We start from the raw sequence: 21,629 nt of genomic DNA, 5'->3' as shown, positions 1-21,629 counted from the left end.
ATATTGCTGTCTGCAGCTTGTCGAGTGTGTAGAGGGGAGAGGACGACCTTGATGTTTTGACGCAAGGAGAGATTTTGGTTCTGTTTCTTGTGCTTTATTTTAACACTTGACCGTTTGATATTGACCCCTTGGACAAGGTGGTTGTGTTCCTTTGATATTGTTTTTTTTTTTTTTTTTTTTTTTTTTTTTTTTTTTTTTTTTTTTTTTTTTTTTTTAAATATGATTATTCAACGCCTTGCTCTTCATTGGACCAGGGATCGATACCGGGTCAGGGCACTGTACATTATGTGTTTATATTTGTTTGCACCGGGGTTCGATGGTACGAGGCATAGTAAAATTTTATGGGGAGATTACTGTTAGATGTGTATTTCAGCAGATCCATTGTCTCTTTATTTCATTACTTACACAATTTTACCATGCTTGTTACAGCAAAGCTGTTTCGTGAAGGCAGTGAACTGGTAGTCATCGGCTCAACATTATCTTTACCCTAGTCACATTTGAAAGCTCTTATATTTGTAAATAGTATTTTTATGTAATAAATCCCTGATTGTAAAACTTTGAATGCAGCGATGTTTTCTGTTAGATATTTTTTTTTGTAGGATTTTTCTCTTACCCTGCATCATATTGTATCCACCTAAGTTATCTTTTATGCCCTCATTTTTCACCCTGATGCCCTGATTCATGTTCTACTGAGCTGCGGATTGTGGATACGCCTGTAAGGTAAGACATGTGCCGTACATACATCTTTTCTTGGATGTATGGGTCACTATGATGTTCTTGGTTCGAATTCGGCATTAGCCAGACTGGAATCAAAAACATTATAGGGCACAATATTATATTATAAATATATAATTTTTCCAGTTCTGAATAAGAATTTTTTTATTGAAAACCCATTTCTGAACCTAAGAGACGTAGATTGCTTCAAAAACAACACCTGCACGGTAGTTTACATCAAAAGCGGACACCTACAAGTTTGCGTTTTAAAGCTCAATTTCACTAAATAAGTTTACATAATTGATGTTGATAAAATGCAAAAAGTGTTGTTGATTCTTTAAGGTAACTTAAATAAATGTTAATGCAAGTTTGCGAAGAGCACACATTAAAACAAAATAGTGTTGCTGGACAAAAATTATAAAAACAACAGATGTCCACTTTTGATATTAACCTACTCATTTAGTGATTGGCTAGTGTTTTATGAACATTACTGAAGGAGAAGCAACAGTGAATGACAACAGAAGGCTTTTTAATGCAATATTGTTACCCATTCAGACTATGGTTAGTGCACCCACACATTTCTTACTCATTTTGTGCCAATTATGAAAAAATATTATTTCAACATTGTAATCGCTCTTGTACCTGTGACACTGATTTGCCAGTATCTGAAGATTATAACTGAGGGTTTCTGCACCATAAACAACTCTTCAACCTGCCTGTAACTCCCATGGACTTAACAAAAGCAGTACCATTGGTGAGTGATGGCCATAGCTACCACTGTAGCAGAGGTTTTGAATGAAGTCTCTTAAATCATTCATCAGGCTGCGAAGTGTTTTCAGAATCATTGTACCTAGCACAGAAAACCTGGTTCAGGCTGTCCTGGGTGCACTTCTACCTTGCAGAATCACTTTTTGAGGCTACAGGTGTTGAGAAACCGGTATCTTACAATGGTTATGGCTTGTAGTAGTCTGATGCAGGTCCACAGTGTAGCTATGAGTGAGAATACAAGTCAGAAGGAGGCTCTTTGAGTCAAATTTAGCCTCTAGAAAACCAGCCAGAAGACCAGCACTTCTGTTACAACACTGGAAAAGCCATCTTTATTTCACACAGGAACATGAACATTAACATTAAACTGAGGATCAGTGGGGACACATACTCTTGTGACAAATCCAGATTCAATCTGAGGTCACCTGACAAGAGATAGGGTGTGAAGAAGGACAGGAGAAAGCTTTGCTTCCTGTACCTTCCCCGAGATTGAAGGAATTTCCTTGATGGTGTGGGATTGCCTAACTTGAGATAACCGTACCTCTCTTCCCTAGTATGCCTCCTCAGAGATGCCCAGGCTTTCTAGGACAAGTAATGATGAAACTGTTGGGACTACAACCAGCCTTCAGGGTGAAAAAATCAACAACACAATATCGGAAATGTTTCACATCTTCTGTGTGCATCTCTTATTTTCTGTGCTTCATATACACATACAAAAATTCAACTTGCTCGTAAATTCATGATTGTTATCCATTCCCATCGAAAGATCATCATTCCTGCCTTGAGTGCATTGATTCAGGTCATGCTGATAAACAAAAATATTGGAAAGATGCTGATATGTCAACTTAAGCCCTTAGAGAAGAAATGGATGTAGAAGACTGGAACTGATGAGAGCCAAATCTATTTGAAAATGGGAGCCCCTTCATTGTATTTATCTTATTGTATGTTCCTACCTTTCTGTATATCACTTAACTTTGACTTGCAGTTGTTTGTTTCTTTCCATTACATTTTATTTTTTATTGTTTTTAAGAAAGAAGCCATATTTTCTGGTGTTGACTTACTTCATGTAACTTTAAAGATTTTTTAATCTGTCGAAAACACTAATTATAACACACATAACACTACAAGCACAACAATAAAAATTACACACTATTCAACATATATGCGCTGATTTGCAGTGATTTGATAGAATCTAAGGATGTTCTTGTAGAACAAAACATGTTATTCTTTGTTTAATAGCGTATATTTTTTGACCAGGTATGTTAAGTGTTATAATTAGTGTTTTCAACAGACTTAAAGCTTTAAAGTTACATTACTTATATTCATCATCATCATCATCATCATCAAATAATTGTATTGACTTGCCTATGCCTGTGAACTATTTAGGCACATAAAGCTCTTCCTTGAATACATTTGCACAGTATTGTACCATACTGGGTCAGCAAACAAATAGATCAATAAAAACAAAATAACCGAGCTCGATAGCTGCAGTCGCTTAAGTGCGGCCAATATCCAATAATCGGGAGATAGTGGGTTCGAGCCCCACTGTCGGCAGCCCTGAAGATGGTTTTTCATGGTTTCCCATTTTCACACCAGGCAAATGCCGGGCCTGTACCTTAATTAAGGCCACGGTCGCTTCCTTCCACTTCCTAGGCCTTTCCTATCCCATCGTCGCCAAAGATCTATCTGTGTCGGTGCGACGTAAAACAAATAACAAAAAAAAATATGACACCCTGTAATAAGCCAAAATATACCATTTTCCTGTCCTTTGCCCTGGCTAGTTCAGCAGCATTGCCCACAGAGCGTCCAGAATTTAGTCTCGAAGAACCGCTAACTAAGATTTCTTAAAGATGTAAGTAGGGGAGGAATTGCACTTGTATGAGAGAATGAAAATTCAAGTGAAATAAATTGATTTGAAATATATATATATAAAATACGAGTTTTGTCTGTACATTGCTCAGAATTTGAATAGAATGGTATTTCTGTGTCTGTCACGTCCACAGTAACAAGGAAATGCACTTTTAACATTTCCGTAATTTCTGTCTTTCTGTATGTATGTGCACGCATCACGAGAAAACCTGCATGTGCAGTCGGGGGATGAGCCACTACAATCTAGGCTATAAACCATTTTATTCACGCTGGGTGAAATGGTAGTTTAGGGGAAGGCCTAAACTTTAATTCTCAAATATTTATATTATTAGTGGTCATATCGATAAATACTACATAACTAAATTTATATAGAATTAAATTTCTGATCATTTATGTCATACATTTTTACCATACCGGCTATAATAACAGATATTCATGAATTTGTATTTTTGTTCCTAAGTCCATATCAACGCCGAGACACGAGAAAATGGGTTAACAGAATTTAATGATAATCTATATATAGAGTCGGGAAATAACTACAGTCTAAGCTATAAACAATTTTTATCGCCCTGAATGAAATTGTAGTTTAGGGGAAGGCACCTAAAATTTAATTTTTAAATACCTATGTTATTGGTCCTATCGAAAAGTACTAAAGTTGTAGACAATACCATTTCCAATCATTTATGTTTTATTCATTTTTACCATACCGACTATGAAAAGAGTGGTATTTCAGAGTCGGAAGAAAAGTAAATGTGAAAGCCTACAATATCGTAAGCGCATAACAATCAAGAATAATATTACATTGACCATTGTTAAAGTAGAACAATAAAAGTTGTTGTAATGTTCTTTGTTTCTTACGCTACCACTCAACTTCGATAGATGGGATTACTGCCGCATACCGAGTGTAATAGCCTGACTGAATATTGGCGGGAAATAGATGGGGAGTTAGAAAACATTCTTCATTAGCATGCCATTCCTCTGGTTCATTCATTTTCTGATATTGCTGGTACGTAACACACTGGTTCCTCATAGTATTCCAGCTATTCAATCCCTACTCTGACGTGCTGTTTTGAATGAGCAGTATGCACACGTAAGGCAGAGGCTCACTTAGTAGTAGTAGTAGTAGTAGTACTATGACCTGGTCTAGCAAAGCAAAGCAAAGCAAAAGCAAAGTCACCTCCGTACAGGCCATGAAGGCCCCGCGGAGGAGTGGAAGGTAAAGGCTTCCACCATTGTTAACCTCGGCACTTGATGGGGTAGAGTGGTTAGCTCTACGCCCGGCCGCCTTTGCCCCCAGGAATTAACCTGGTACTCATTTTTGGTGTAGGCTGAGTGAACCTCAGGGCCATATGCACCTCCGGAAGTGGAAATCTCGTTTCTTAAATTTTACAACTTCCTGACGGGGATTCGAACCCACGTCCCTCCGGGCGAACCGAGCACGCCTTTACCGCCTCGATGATCTGGTCTAGAATTACAATTTAGGACTATACCAAATTATAGCACCACAATTCACTAAAAAACTCAAAATTAAACCCTGAAAAGAACCGTTTCTTAGGAAAAGCTTCTTCCTCTTCACTTTTATAAAATTCTACATTCATTTTATTCCAAATCAGCAGTGAAGAGGGGGGGTTTCTCCTCTGGCTTGGAGGAAAAATTGCCTCCAAGTCAGGTAGATTTTTCCACCGCCAGTGTAGTGAATTGAGATTTTCCGACTCTTCGGGTACTCCTAGGAAACAGATTAGTAAAAAGGACTCTCCACTATTCGACCCCTCCCCCCCAGGCCGATGAAAAAAAAAAGACAGAGTGCTCTCGGATCACGGCTGTCTGCGGCTTGGTCATTCCAGCTCTGGAACTTTGAATTGTTAGATCGGCAGCGTAGTACTGTTCGTTAAAAGTGAGAAAATTTGTGGGTTTTCATTTGATCGAGTATTTCACATGAAAGCCTTGCTTTTTATTGCGCCATTCCTACTGACATCATTGTAATGACCTATGTTCATTTCAGTTGGGAAAACCACTAAGGCAGTCTTTCTGAGGATGTAAAAAGGCAGGTGGAGAGTGAGCGTCTGCCATTATAATGGAAACTACCCAACTTGATAGTGACTGATGGTAGGCAAGCGGGCCTGAAAATTCTCTAACCCAGTCTTCATATGAGAAAAGATGTTTGGTGAATTCCCCGTCGCGTTTCTAGGGTAACGTTAAGAACTATGCAATTTAAAACAATCTTGCTCACAACGTGTACACTACCTAACCTAGAATTCTGTATACAATATAGAATTTCGTAGTGAAGCTCGTGTACATCAGCTAGTAGTTAATACGCTAAAACATAAAACTTGAATAAGGGAAACAGATCCACTTAAATAAAACAACAAAATTTATAATACAATTTATAGTAGTTTGCCATCAAGTAGCAGCGGGACCTTGCTCGTCGAAACAAGTCTTAAATCATCAGTCTTGGCATCCGTGTGCCAATTACATAAATGTTACACTGAATATTTAGATAAGTCTGAATAGGTTAAGTATTCACATTTAAATGAAACATCCATGTGCATGAGATTAAAATATAGCAACTTCACATTAAATAAAAGTAACGTTAAAATTATTCCCCAAATCATTAGGAACACAAATATACACTATACGCTTGTTTAGGACTTTCCTGTTACCCCCAAAAAATCACTGTCTCTACTATGGGAACAGTCCCATAAACACAGATGAAGAATAAAACCTCTCTTCCCCTGCAAGGTTGCGGACTTCATCCCACATGCAGTCGACAACAATGACAAGCAAAAACATAAACTAAAAACAACATCAATAACATATTTACACAATATTTAACAGGACCTGAAAACAAATACATAATAAACACTGGTCTTGAGTAATTAGAGATGGTTTCGAGCCCTCGACCAGCTGGCTCCACCAATGTCAATGACCTCCATATGCTGGCAGAAAGGCTAGGATGCCTGCAAACTGCTTATACAAAATAAAACATTCAGTCCTTCGCTACTTCATGGCTAAGCTTCACAAGTCTGGCATATTTCTCTTCTCATGTAAAAACCCCGTCTGCTTGACATAACTCATGGCAACGCTCAACTGGGTACACAAGAAATCAAACTCTCCCCCTTTTACTCGAGGAGATAACCTTTCATATGGGCTCACTTTGGCAGCTAGAAACATCACAATTAATATGACTGTTTGTGAAGTCGCGCCTGGTCCAATAACCCCCAGACTCGTACTTTCAATAATAATAATAATAATAATAATAATCCTCAATATTTATTCACAAATCGGGTATCATAATTCGTGCTTCTCATCTTAATATGCCATAGATCCGGGTTCGTGCCTCATGCTCAGGCCTGTGTTAGCTTGCCGGAATTACTTGGAAAACCCTTATAAGTGCAATGTTGGGTAGAATCATCATTGCCCCCTCTGCAAAGCTGAAATTTACATGGCTTATCCTAACATTCCATGCAGACCTATTCCTTATGATGCCACTATCTCATAGTAAAAGCTCCCCGTTTAACGTCCTGGAAGGTATTGCCATCCTTCATCTTCAAATGACCTTAATAATAATAATAATAATAATGTTATTTGTTTTACGTCCCACTAACTACTTTTTAAGGTCTTCGGAGACGCCGAGGTGCCGGAATTTAGTCCCGCAGGAGTTCTTTTATGTGCCAGTAAATCTACCGACACGGGGCTGTCGTATTTGAGCACCTTCAAATACCACCGGACTGAGCCAGGATCGAACCTGCCAAGTTGGGGTTAGAAGGCCAGCGCCTTAACCGTCTGAGCCACTCAGCCCGGCTCAAATGACCTTAGCTTCTGAAAATTACCCTACATCGCTCTCAGACAAGCTTATCACTGGATAACAAAACATTAAACAACTGTAATTGAATATTTTACCCTCGTATCCACATAAATTCACACAAAACTAATAGCGCTGTATAACACATGCATTGGTCCTAACGTATTACCCTACCGCCCTTTAGGCATTTTATATCTATATATATATAGATATAGATAAAATAAGAGTTTTGTCTGTACATTGCTCAGAATTTGAAAAGAATGGTATTTCTGTATCAGTCATGTCCCCAATAACAAGGAAATGCAGTTTTTACTTTTCCATAATTTCTGTCTGTCTGTCTGTCTGTCTGTCTGTCTGTCTGTCTGTCTGTCTGTCTGTCTGTCTGTCTGTCTGTATGTATGTATGTATGTATGTATGTATGTACACGCATCACTATAAAACGGCTAAAAGGAATTTAATGAAAATCGGTATACAAAGTCGGAGAATGAGCCACTACAATCTAGGCTGTAAATAATTTTATTCACGCTGAATGAAATGGTAGTTTAGGGGAAGGCCTAAAATTTAATTCTCCAATATTTATATTATTAGTGGTCGTATCGATAAAGGTTACATAACCAGAGTTATATAAAATTAAATTTCTGACCATGTATGTCTTATGCATTTTACTGTAGCGACTATGATAACACAGATATTCATGAATTTGTGTTTTTGTTGCTAAGTCCATATCAACGCCGAGCCACGAGGAAATGGGTTAACAGAATTTAATGAAAATCGGTGTATAGAGTCGGGGAATAAGAAACTACAGTCTAAGCTATAAACAAATTTATTCACCCGGGATGAAATTGTAGTTTAGGGGAAGGCACCTAAAATGTCATTTTTAAATATCTGTGTTATTGGTCCTATCAAAAAGTATTGCATAACAAACATTATAGAGAATACAATTTCTGATCATTTATGTTTTATTCAGTTTTACCGTACCGACTATGTTAAGAGTGATATTTCAGAGTCGGAAGAAAACTAAACGTGAAGGCCTACAATATCGAAAGCGCATTACATTGATCAACAATAACATTACATTGACCATTATTGTAATGTTCTTGTGTCTTTTATGCTGCCTCTCAACTCTGATAGATGGGACTACTGCTGCGTACCGAGTCTAACAGCCTGACCGAATATTGGCGGGAAATAGCTGGGGAGTTAGAAAACTTTCTTCTTCAGCACGCCATTCCTCTTGTTCATTCCTGTTCTGATACAGCTGGTACCTAACACACTGGTTCATTATAGTATTCCAGCTATTCGATCCCTACTCTGATGGGCTGTTTTGAATGAGCAATGTGCGCACTTAAGGCAGAGACTCAGTAGTAGTAGTAGTAGTAGTAGTAGTATGGCCCAGTCTAGAATAATAATTTAGGCCTATTCCAAATTATAGCACCACAATTCACTAAGTAACTCAAAATTCAACCCTGAAAAGAGCCGTTTCTTAATAAAAGCTTCTTCCTCTTCACTTTTATTAAATTCTACATTCATTTTATTGCAAATTACCAGTGAAGAGGGGGTTTCTCCTCTGGCTTGGAGGAAAAGTTTGCCTCCAAGTCAGATAGATTTTTTCCGCCGACAGTGTAGTGAATTAAGATTTTCCGACTCATCGGGTACTCCTAAGAAACAGATTAGTAAAAGGGCATAGTTTTTGCCGTGGGAGTCTCCACTTTCGACCCCCTCCCCGCCGAAAAAGGACGAAGAGTGTTCACGGATCACGGCTGTCATTCCAGGTCTGGAACTTTGGACTGTTAGATCAGTAGCGTAGACCTGTTCGTTAAAAGTGAGTAAATGTGTGGTTTTCATTTGATCGAGTATTTCATATGAAAGCATTATATTTAATAACGCCATTCCTACTAACATCATTGTAATGACATATGTTTATTTCAGTTGGGAAAACCACTAAGACAGTCGTTCTGAGGATGTAAAAATGCAGGTAGATAGTGATTGTCTACCATTATAATGAAAACTCCCCAACCTGATTGTGACTGATGGTACGCCTGCTTGCCTACCATTACAATGAAAATTCCCTAACTCAGTCTTCATATAAGAAAAGACGTTTGGTGACTTTCCCGTCGCGTTTCTAGAGTAACGTTAAGAGCTATGCAATTTAATACAATCTTCCTCGCAACGCATACACTGCTTAACCTAGAATTCTGTATACAATGTAAAATTCCGTAGCGAAGCACGTGTACATCAGCTAGTATTTATATATAAAGAAACAAAACGAAGTTGCCTATTCCTCTCTCATGCTAATAAAAACATCTATTCAGACTTACCTGTGACACTGCGACCTCATGGCTTCTCCAATTGGCATGGTTACATGGATTTAGCACAGGCCTTTCCAACTCAAGCACTTAGTGCTGGGGCGCACCAGCGCTGCACTCAGCAGCACCGTTCCCCTCCTTCCCCACCTACAGCACACAGTGGTCGCTGCATGTGTACGTAAGAGACAGTATATTCATTCTCATTCTCTCTCTGTGTGTGTCAAATTGCTAAGTTCAAATCGGAATTGCGAAGTTCTTCAGAGATAGGTAATAACTCGCTCATTAGGAATTGTTTTACATGCAATTTAGGAGATTTGTATTTGTTTTTGGTTTTGTATTATTAAGAACTGTTTAGAATTAGACTTAGATGTGCTGCTAAGAAAACACATCGGACGACTTGGCGGCGTGTTTAGCGGCGCTCAGCTGTGAGCTTGCATCCGGGAGATAGTGGTGTCGAACCCCACTGTTGGCAGCGCTGAAGATGGTTTTCCGTGTTTTCCCATTTTCAAACCAAGAAAATGCTGGGGCTGTTCCTTAATTAAGGCCACGGCCGCTTCCTTCACATTCCTAGCTTTTTACTATCTCATCGTCGCCATAAGACCTATTGCAAAAAAAAAACCACAAAGATAATTATTTTAATTGTTTTATCTCCCTGACCCACAGATACTTGAACCCAACACTTTAGTAGGCGCAATTTGAGCACGTTATGGGCTATTGTTGCTCTGAAAATTGCAAAAAGTGGGCGACCCTTTACTACTGGTGATTTGTAAAAGAATGTTTAATAGAGTGCTCGGAAGTACTGTGTCCATGCGCTGTGGCTCACTTTGAGGCGATAAGCTTGTCAAAACAAACCATCCTTCGTCATGTACAGGAACTTACGTTTGTCTACTTACGAAAATCTTGGAGACTATCACACGTTGTTATAGACTTTGCACTCTGAACTCAATGCCCGATTCAAAGAAATGAATGATATGGCACCTCAACTTGAAATATTTATGACCCCATTTTCAGCACGTCTTGAAAAATCACCATCATATTTCCAAACAGAGCTGATAAGACTAGAGTGCGACGCAATTCTAAAGTACTACCAGTACAGCGGTGGTTTAATGTCCTTTTACAAAGGTGTTCAACCACAAGAATTTCCAAAACTTCAAGCAGTTGCCTTAAAGTTTATGTCAATGTTCGGTACAACGTATGCATGCGAACAGATGTTTTCAATTTTGAATCTGTGTATGATGAGGACTTAGAGGCTGTATTTAGAATTTCTACTGCCAAATCGATTGTACCCAGTATTGGTAAATTAGTTGCCGCAAAACGATGTCAACAATCTACTTAAGTACTAAATGTACATCAAGGCAAACGCAAAGTATGTACAGAATAAATTGTGTGTTTATGTGTTCACAGAACTGTCATAAATAACATTGTTTTCATAAGCTGCACGCTGACTGACGACCTGTGGTTCTTCCTCTGCCACTTCCCCTCCTTCCCCCACCACCTCAACGGTGCTATAGCACAGCACCAGGGCTGCTGCCAGGGCCATGAGAGTACCTCAGTCAGAATCGCTTGATTTAGCACATCCTTGCGCTAACAGTGTCTTGGTCAGCAGGTCTGCGGTTCAGCTCCATGGTATGGTCCATTGTGTTGCCGTTTTCTTGATCGCCTGGTTTGTAGGATGGTCTGGTTTGTAAAGCTGATTGCCTGCCCGTACTGGTAATTGTGGGAAGGTCTCATTTGTAAAGCTTGATTGCCTGCCCGTACTGGTAAGTGTGGGAAGATCTTGTTTGTAAAGCTGATCATCTGCCCATACTGGTGGTTGTAGGAAGGTCACGTGCCTAATCAGCTTTTGTCATTAGATTCATGTACTGCCAGTAAAGGCAATTTAAACACACAATTAATATGACTGTTTGTGCACCCCGTCACTCCTAGTTTAATATCTTGCATGTTAGGACTCCGAAATCTATTGAGTATTTCCTCTATCTGGGCTTTTAGTCCGTCCCGTATAGTTCCTAATAACTGGTACGTTACCCTCACATGAAGAAGTTATTTATTACGAACTGCTACTCAAATCTAGACACTAATTCCTCAATCAGAGTTTATTCAAATACTCTTCCTAGTGCTGTGTAACTACTATTGTCCACAAGCTACTCAAAATGTAGCTGACCAACACAGTCTGTTATACCACTCACTTTGTTTAACTGCTGCAACCTTGCGATGCACTCTATCTCGCCACCAGTCTTTCAATGCCCTCCGTGTCTTCTCACAATGCTCTTTTATATGTTCTCGAAAGAGACGCCATGGTCGGGAAAACACAACGATACAAACACTTCTCCCTTATGCAAACTAAAGCTTGGTTCCCACGTTTATACCGCGCATATCATACTAACAAGGGGGCATTCCCTACTCGTCACCACCGATTTCGCTCAAATTTAGAGACCCTGTAGGGCTTGGCTAGAAATGAAAGTACCCGAAGTGGGAACTCCAGATGGCCAAGTGTATAGAAAATAAACATAAAAATAATAATGCTGACGCGGCTCTCGCACCGTATAAGCCACTTACGTTAGTGCGCACTCAGCAGTTTTTGGGGTAGCGGTAAGAGCTCGGACTGATAATTTGATGGTCGTGGGTTCAGCTACCAGTGTTGAGACTGATTTTTTCTGTCAACTTTTATATTATTAATTTTCCAATTAAGCAAAGAGGTGAATAATTCGTGTTATTTATTTATTTATTTATACACAAAAGGCATAGAAAAGGTAAAAAATTGGGATTTAATTGTCAGACTTTTTTACCTGCGCCAAGAATCTGTTGTTTGTGTACAGCCGCCAGGAGCAACCTTCACTTGTCAGGTGAAAACAAATCTTACAGCGAAACAACTATTCACGTTTATGGCACATTCTCCAAGGAGGGGAGATAGCTAATAAATGAGAAAAAAGAAGAATTTCTGTTTGAACATGTCAGGAAAGTTCGCAACTCCAGATTTTCTACAATTGTGCGCTCATTAAAAAAATGACGTCCTATATGCCTATTGCATATAAATAAATTGAATAAATTAAAATAAATTAAGAATATAAAAATTGAAAAAAATATTCTCCACACGGGGGTCGAACCCACAACCATCGAATTACTAGTCCAAGTACTTACCGCTATGCCAACTACTGCTCGGCGTGCGCACTAACGTAAGTGGCTTATACAGTGCGAGAGCCGCGTCAACATTATTATTTTTATGTTTATTTTCTATAAGCTTGGCCATCTGGAGTTCTCATTTTGGGTACTTTCATTTCTAGCCAAGCCCTGCATGTTCTATACATTTGAGTGAAATCGGTGGTGATGAGTAAAGATGCCCTCTTGTAAGAAAGGCAATTACACTTAGTACAGCTCGAGACACTCAATAAATTACTTCAAAATTTCCTGCAGAAATTTGTTCACATGTGTAATTATCATGTTTTCGAATCCTGCCAAGCCTGTTTCATCCCGCGTTTCTTCTTATAAGTGTGGTATCTGTGAATCCCAGACAACATTCGAGTCGTTCTTATCTTCTCCCTGGCGTCTTCACTCTCTCATACATCTTGCTACACTCAAACTAGCTCGCTTTTCCCCCCTTCGAGCTCCGAGCTTCCTTTCGCGCCTTCCCAGCTTCGACTCCTGGTACATCATTCATGATACTTTAGATAATAGCTCTATCACCATAAAACGATATGGTTCAGTATGTTAGCTAAATCATGTCATTTTCCATAGAGTGCTTGTTGTTTTGTTTTAATCATAGTAAGTTCATTCCCCTATAAATTGATTCTTTCCTTTTGGCAGCATTTCAGATAATTACATTAACTTCTTGTTAATCATCAACATAGCTCCTTATTGCAACCAAGTTAACCAATTTCAATATTTATAATATGATTAACCACTGTATATTAGTAGCTTATGTGTATGATGTTTAAGTGTATGTACTTCAGTTTCCAAACTTCAGATTTTAGTTGGTTTTTTCCTCTCTCTCTCTCTCTCTCTCTCTCTCTCTCTCTCTCTCTCTCTCTCCTTTTAATTGTTCTCTGTATTGTTTTCAGTGTAGATGAAAGGGACTCATTAGCCCCAGTGGCAAATTCTAACCAATAGATTCAATTCAATTCAATGAATGAATGTCAGCACTCTCCTGTTATGATCACCATACTTCCATATGGTACAGATGGAGTGTACTGTGTTGAGGACCCACTTTTTGGCACCAAATGGAACATGACAAAGAAAGAAGACGAGCTGCTTGACTAAGTGGTATGTTACATGTGATATTACTTGTGATAATTGTATGTTCTGAGCTGTCAGTGGAGAGATGGCGTGGAATGATATTAGTAGATGAATAAGTTTGAGTGATGTCTTTAAAAGTAGGAAAGATCACAATATGAAGATAAAGTTGGAATTCAAGAGGACAAGTTGGGGCAAATATTCATTCATAGGAAGGGGAGTTAGGAAATGGAATAACTTACCGAGGGAGATGTTCAATAAATTTCCAATTTCTTTGAAATCATTTAAGAAAAGGCTAGGAAAACAACAGATAGGGAATCTGCCACCTGGGCGACTGCCCTAAATGCTGATCAGTATTGATTGATTAATATTGATTGAATATAATTTGCAGCATTTACTCTTTTGTCCAACTTAAGTTTTAAAGCAAAAATCAAAGATATAATAATAATAATAATAATAATAATATAATTATAATAATAACACTGAGTTACAAATTTTTTTTATTTTTCAACGCTTTTAGTTTTGATGGGTGATTGTAATGTAATTTTGCCTCCTGTTTATGAATCTAAAATCAAATTTTATGAATCACATGAGAATTTTACAGAACTTCAAATTAAGTATTTACTTAATCTATAATATCACTTACAGCAAAGTTTGGGAATTAAACACCAGCAAAGTAACTATAACTAACTTAAAATAAAAAGAATCCAGAAAACAATTTATTATTTACCTTGTTTGTGAACATATAAAATTGAATTCTACAAATGCCAAGTCCAGGATACAATTTTCATGACTTAAACTCTCTTCCTTTTGCTGCGGAAGTGTGATCTTCATGTTCGTCTGACATGTTGCAACTCTGGATTGTCCCTCTTCATAGACCAGCAATAGTCAGCTAACATCACAGCATTCCACCTGCCCTGATAACGTGTTTCTATCTCTTTCATGTCCTGGTGGAACCGCTCCCCATGTTCTTCACTAAAATCTCCTAAGTTTTCAGGGAAAAAGTCGAGGTGACTGTGAAGGAAATGTAGCTTGATACTCATATTACAACCTAAATTTTTCATAGCGATCAACATATCTTCTACAATTTTCTTGTAATCCAGGTGCTTCCTGTTCCCCAAAAAACCGTTTATCTCATTCTTGAAACCTATCCAAGCCAATCTTTCCTCAAAGGTCATCAACGCCTCAAATTGTTCATCTGTCGTAAGGCTCCATATCTGTGGTCCCACAAACATTCCTTCTTTTAGTTTTGCATCAGACAGGAAGGAGAATTTCTGACAGATGTACTTTATACAGTCACCATCTTTATTCAATCCCTTTACGAACTGTTTCATGATCCCTAGTTTAATATGGAGAGGTGGCAGAATGATTTTTTCTCGTTTCACCAAACATGATCTTATTATATTCTTGTCTCCTGGATCCATTGCTGTTCTAGATGGCCATTCCTTTCTAACCCAGTGTGCATCATGTCTACGGCTGTCCCACAGGCAGAGGAAACATGGATACTTTGTCTAACTTGACTGTTGTCAGAGAATCATTCCTATAACTTTTAGATCACCGCATACAATCCATTCGTGCTCTGAATACTTAATTGTTAATAACATTGAAAGGGTTTCATAGTTTTCCTTCAAGGCGTAAGAATACGCTACAGGTATCGAACCATACTTATTGGTGATGTGTAAGAGTACAGCTTTGATATTGTTTATGGTTCCATCGATAAATAACCTCCATTCATTCTTGTTGTATGTAATTTCGTATTTTGATACTACTCCCTCAATGTTCTTACAGTAAACAAGAGGACCCTCTTCAGTGAAGTACTCACGAAATTCTTCTTCTCTTGTTCGGTACCAGGAAATGTTGTACCTAGAGCTAGCAGTCTTTTCTCCTTTAAACGAGAACCCAGCATTTGTCACAACTCCTTTGAATGACCCAGATCTCTTACCAAGTCGTTTAGTTCACATTGAGTAAACAACTCTGGTTGTAGCTCTTCTGTGCTTATCAAGAGTTCATCGCTGTCACTAGAACCAGATGATGATGATGATGATTGCAGGGTTGCTGGTGGGTTACACACAGGAATGTCAGGTCCATGTGGTACAGGTCTGATTGCTGATTTCAGGTTTGGATATGCAATGCTTTTAATACTTTTCTTGTTATGGCCTTCATCTTTTACCATACAAAAATAACAGTCATCGGTGTGATTTGTTTGCGCTATTGATTTTACCGCAATTTATCAATCAGTGCACATTGTTATGCGCAAATTTAAAAAAAAGGATAATTACATAATAACTGTGGGTGTTACAGGAAATCTGATATCATATTTGTAAACAGCTCTAAAAAATTATCTAAATACACCCATTTTCATGTAAAGCCCGAAAATGATGTTACCCAGTGTAATAATAATAATAATAATAGTAATAACATCACAACTTATATTAGAAATCACTTTGCATACTTACTACAATGCTTTTCACTCAGGCCTGACATAGAAGAAAAGATAAACAGTTACAAATCTGCACACATTAGTGAATCAGGAGAATGGTTGCTCAATTGTACTTCCTCCTAAAGCAATGATCACCACTAATATATTTTGGAGCGTATGTCCTAAAACATCTGCAAATATTACAGGCTCATCAATATAAAGTGTGAATGTAAACTGCTATTCACTTCCACACGCATAACGTTTTCTGATCATAATCCACTAGTTGCTAATGTACAACTGAAATTGAAAGTTTTACAGAAAACGAAACATTCCACCTGAATTGACCAAAGAAAAAATTGGTAAACAGTGAAATAAAACAAGAATTTGCAAAAGTAATTAATGAAGAGCTAAGACAAATATCATTGAATAGTCAACAGGTGGAAAATTAGTGGAAGGTAGTAAAAGAAGCTACACAGAAAATAAACAAGAAATACCTACAGCCTGATAAAAGAACAAAAAAGAAGAACTGGATGACGGATGATATCTTGGATTTATTGGAAGAACGCAGAAAAGCTAAGGATACTTAAGGCTCAATACCATCAGTTACATGGTCAAATTAGAAGAGAAATTAGAAAAGCAAAACAAAATTGGATGATTGAAAAATGCAGAAACATTGAGAATTTGGAAGAAAAACACAATATCTTAACACATTCACGCCCATCATCTGAGCGGGCTATTTAAAGGGCTGACCCAGCTATTCCAGCTGTCAGTGGCAGAGCAAACAACAACAAATTCTTTTCACAATAAGTTCTGAACTAAACAAGATATGGAAACAAAATTTTCCACATACCTTAATGAAGTCCTCTAGTATCTCTGTAGGGTGTGCTAGGTAATGTCACACTTTCCTGGGTGAATGGAACACCACACTTTTCACAAAAATAGTGTGTTTCACTAATAATTTTATTTTTGAAGCACACTTTGCACCTTCTTGAGGGGAACTTGGCTTTATTTGATGGTGGAATCTTCAAGAGAATATGCTCTTTTCTCTTCCCATCTAACCTAAATGGTGATCCTTGGCCGGTGCTCTTTTTGGCGGCAAAATCACGAGACGATGACTTGGAGCTGATGAAGTAGATGGAGGTGAAATGTCGGAGGGAGGTGACTGTACTTGTATGTCGGATTCACTTTTCCCCCCATTTGAGAATTCCCTGATGTTCCTTTAGATCTTTTGGTACACCCCTATTTGACCGTATTTTTCCACGTGCGGCAGGGTTCTGTTCCCGTAATTGTTTCGCGAGTCCAGAGCTATTGTAATAATTGTCCATATAGACTGTATATGCCTGGCCAAGATAATTTTCAAGCAGCTGAAAAACTGTGCTTTGTAAATTCGCACCACTTGCATCATTTATATTGTCCCTACACGCCATGGTTACACTTCAGAACGCGATTATAAACACACTTCTGCAATCACAAAACAACTACGCAGCTAGTTGGACCAGCGCAAGGCTACCTTCAGAAACAAAACAAAAGAAGTGCATTGTGAGGGAAAATCGCCGTGGCTATGTGGTTTCTGGTGAGTAGAAGCATTCATAAGGGTATTGCCTTCATCTCTCTCACACATATTTGTGACCAGAATAGATCCCAGCTGCGTAGGAACGGCTCCAGTTCAAGGTTGCGCTTATCCGGGCTAACTTGGATACGGTCCACAGCATGGTCACGCGCTATAGGCAATAACTCGGATACGGGCGTGAATGTGTTAAATACGTACAAAATTATAAAAGAAGCAACTGGAACTTCCACAAGAAAGATGCCTCTTGTTCTAGAAGATAATTCAAGGAAACCTATTATAAACCATCTTGACAAAATTAAGATATGGGAAGAATATATAGAAGAACACTTCTATGATAATCGACCAACATTAAATGAATGCTCAAATGAACCAAGCATTTTGAAATCTGAAGTAATTCATGTGATAAGCCAATTAAAAGATAGGAAGGCTTTATGCCCAGATGAAATTCCTGCTGAAGTTATGAAACTTATCAATGAAGGGCAAATTAATAAGTTAGTGGACCTTTCTAATATCATTTATAACTTCGGAGAATTACCTCAAGATTGGCTAACCCCTACTTTCGTTCCTCTTCCAAAAAAAGAACCTCAAAAATGTTAATATTGTCTCATTAGCCTAATGAGCTTGAATTTCAGAATGGTTATGGAACTCATGAAGCTATTTTCAGTTTAACGACTCTTCTTCAAGAATGTTGGGATTATTAAAAGGATGTCTTCGCCCGTTTCATAGATTATGAAAAGGCGTTTGATAGAGTAAACCATACCAAACTCATCAGACTACTGCAGCAAACTGGAATTGATGATAAAGTTATAAGAATTATTGAAAACCTGAATCGGCATCAGAGGACTGTGGTGAAGATTGATGATGATACAACGGACTACATAGAAATCCGACGAGGAGTTCATCAAGGCTGTGTTTTGTCTTCGTGATTGTTTAACATCTATTCAGATGCCATATTTAAGGCAGCATCAGCCGATTTGGAAGTGGGAATTAAAGTAAATGGAGAACTAATAAGTAATTTGCAATATGCAGTTGACACAGTAATTCTTGCTAATAGTGTTGAAAGCTTGCAACTACTCTTGGATAAAATTATATAGTTAGAAGAGATGGGTCTTAACATCAACATTTTCACACCAGGCAAATGCTGGGACTGCACTTAATTAAGGCCATGGCCACTTCCTTCCAACTCCTAGGCTTTCCTATCCCATCGCCGCTGTAAGGCCTATCTGTGTCGGTGCGACGTACAGCCACTAGAAAAAAATAAAAAAATAAAGAAGGTGCTGATGAACCACCCAGTATAAGAAAACATAAAGGTCCAATAATACTGCCTTGAGGAATTCCCCTCTTAATTATTACAGGGTCAGATAAAGCTTCGCCTACTCTAATTCTCTGAGATTTATTTTCTAGAAATATAGCCACCCATTCAGTCACTCTTTTGGCTAGTTCAATTGCACTCATTTTTGCCAGTAGTCTCCCATGATCTACCCTATCAAATGCCTTAGATAGGTCAATCGCGTTACAGTCCATTTTGTCTCCGGAATCCAAAATATCTGCTATATCTTGCTGGAATCGTACAAGTTGAGCTTTGGAATAACCTTTCCTAAACCCGAACTGCCTTCTATTGAACCAGTTATTAATTTTGCAAACATGTCTAACATAATCAGAAAGAATGCTTTCCCAGAGCTTACATGCAATGCATGTCAAACTGACTGGCATGTAACTTTCAACTTTATGTCTATTACCCTTTTCCTTATACACAGTGGTTACTATAGCAACTCTCCATTTCATTTGTTATATCTCCTTCGTGCAAACATTAATCAAATAAGTACTTCAGATATGGTACTATATCCCAACTCATTGTCTTTAGTATATCCCCTGAAATCTTATCTAACAATTCCACCTGCTTTTCTAGTTTTCAACTCTTGTACCTTTTTGTAAATGTCATTATCGTAGGTAAATTTTAATACTTCTTTAGCATTAGTTACCTTCCCTATGTCCGGCTCCATGGCTGAATGGTGAGCGTGCTGGCCTTTGGTTACAGGGGTCCAGGGTTCGATTCCCGGCAGGCTCAGGAATTTTAACCATCATTGGTTAATTCCACTGGCACAGGGGTTAGGTGTATGTGTCGTCTTCATCATCATTTCATCCTCATTACGACGCGCAGGTCTGCACCTGGCGAGCCGAAGTTCTCAGACACATCCCGGCACTAAAAGCCATACGCTATTTCATTACCTCCCCTATCTGAACATTATCCTTGTAACCAACAATCTTTACAAACTGCTGACTGAATACTTCTGCCTTTTGAAGATCCTTGCATACACACTCCCCTTGGTCATCAATGATTCCTGGAATGTCCTTCATGGAACCTGTTTCTGCCTTAAAATCCATGCCATTGCTGATTTAAGACATTAAAATGTCACTAATCCACTTAACATCATGGAGTTAAGGATAGTCCTGCCATTCTAATATACAAAGTCAGTAATATGGTCTCACAGTTCAAAAAATCTTTGAAAAGTTTCCTGCTTAACCACCGTACTAACAGTACTATGGGATATACATACATCTCTAGAAGGTTAGTAAACTGCCGATGGGAAAGTCCATGACTCCTGATGGAGTTCACAACCTTTATTACTATGTTCATCATATGATTTATTTTCAGCGATTTTGCCCAGAGAACGGAGTGATTGCATTCTGATTGCAATTTGGAGTTAAGTTTGCCAATGAAACCAGACCGTGATCCTGTCATGGCAGGAGCATTGATATACGTTTATCCCATGATAAGCCAAGCTCCTCAGCAGACTGCACAAGAGCATTGAATCTGTCTTTACCAGTTGAGATGTTTGTTAGAGGAATCAAGTCTATTAACTCTTCCATTAATTCCAAAGAGCTGTCTACACCATGAATTAATACAGCCAAATGCACAATATCTGCAACATCTATACACTCATCAACTGCTAATGAGAATGCTACAGATTTCCTGCTAACATTTCTAAGCTGGAAACACTGTATCGTCACCAAGCTCTTGAATTCTCGTAGAAATGCAGAGGTACCAACTATTACGGATTGTCCGTAATTATTATGGATTTCACCTCACGATTACGGCATTACGGTCAAAGGGGAAATTATTACGGAAAAGCTGACATTCACATGAAAATCATTTTCTACGGAAAAAAGAAAAGAAGGAAAAATGTTAAATCCTTCAGCATTTCTGCTCAATTCTCCTCGTTTCAGTGCTTGTGAGACAACGATACTTATTCTGTCGTCACTTCCTTTTGCTACCCATACGCTCTCTGCTATAAATCCTTAAGTAATGTATTTCTATATTAAGTGTACCGGACAGTTGATAGAAAGAATTGAGACCTACATTAAGGACATCTACACTGGAATCGCTTATGGTTCAAGAGACGAAAATGTGATCAGAAGGTGAAGGATGCTTGAAGAAAACCTACCTTGAAAGCAGCTGCTGGGTGCGAAACGAGTTACAAGGGATGTTTTATCCCTGAATTAAGAGGTAGTATGCAAATGTTGTGTAATATGATATACTTTAAAACAGATTACTGTCGGGAAGGGCAAAGGAGGTGTCATTATTGAAAAGGGAAGAGCATGCTTTGGACTGTCTCGAAAATTCTCTGGGGTGCGGAGGGTGATTACTGATAATCCACTTCAACAGTTGACACCTCTGGAAATGGTATTTCTTGATAAACTGATTGATTTATACCTTTTCTACATTGCTGGATGATAATGTTTATACTGGAGCTTCAATACGCTCTTTAATAAACTCACTGTCTTTAAAGGCATGGCCACTCACAGCAGTTTTCTGGGACAGTTCATATGTAATCCATAGCGCTGCCTCATTAGAAACCTTGCAGGTCAAGTTCTCCTCAACCTATGAAACATAGAAATACTAAATATAAATAGTAATGCTGTTAGGTAAATAGCAATAGCGGAAACTCCTTTGTTCTG

The 21,629-nt window shown here is 38.4% G+C and overlaps 1 protein-coding gene across 2 annotated transcripts in view; it reads left to right on the top strand.

Moving 5' to 3' along the window:
* Nucleotides 1-21,629, top strand: part of LOC136880296 (zinc finger protein OZF) — a 130,482-nt gene that overhangs the window by 38,328 nt on the left and 70,525 nt on the right. For both annotated transcript variants that reach the window (XM_068229139.1, XM_067153291.2), the window contains one exon: nt 13,509-13,710. The gene's annotated coding sequence lies outside the window, so the exon portion shown is untranslated. The remainder of the gene's footprint in view (nt 1-13,508; nt 13,711-21,629) is intronic.

This window comes from Anabrus simplex, chromosome 1 (genome assembly GCF_040414725.1).
Source record: "Anabrus simplex isolate iqAnaSimp1 chromosome 1, ASM4041472v1, whole genome shotgun sequence".
Lineage (NCBI taxonomy): Eukaryota > Metazoa > Arthropoda > Insecta > Orthoptera > Tettigoniidae > Anabrus > Anabrus simplex.
The sequence above is the reverse complement of the archived record's forward strand: the minus strand, read 5'-3'. Positions and strand labels throughout refer to the sequence as shown.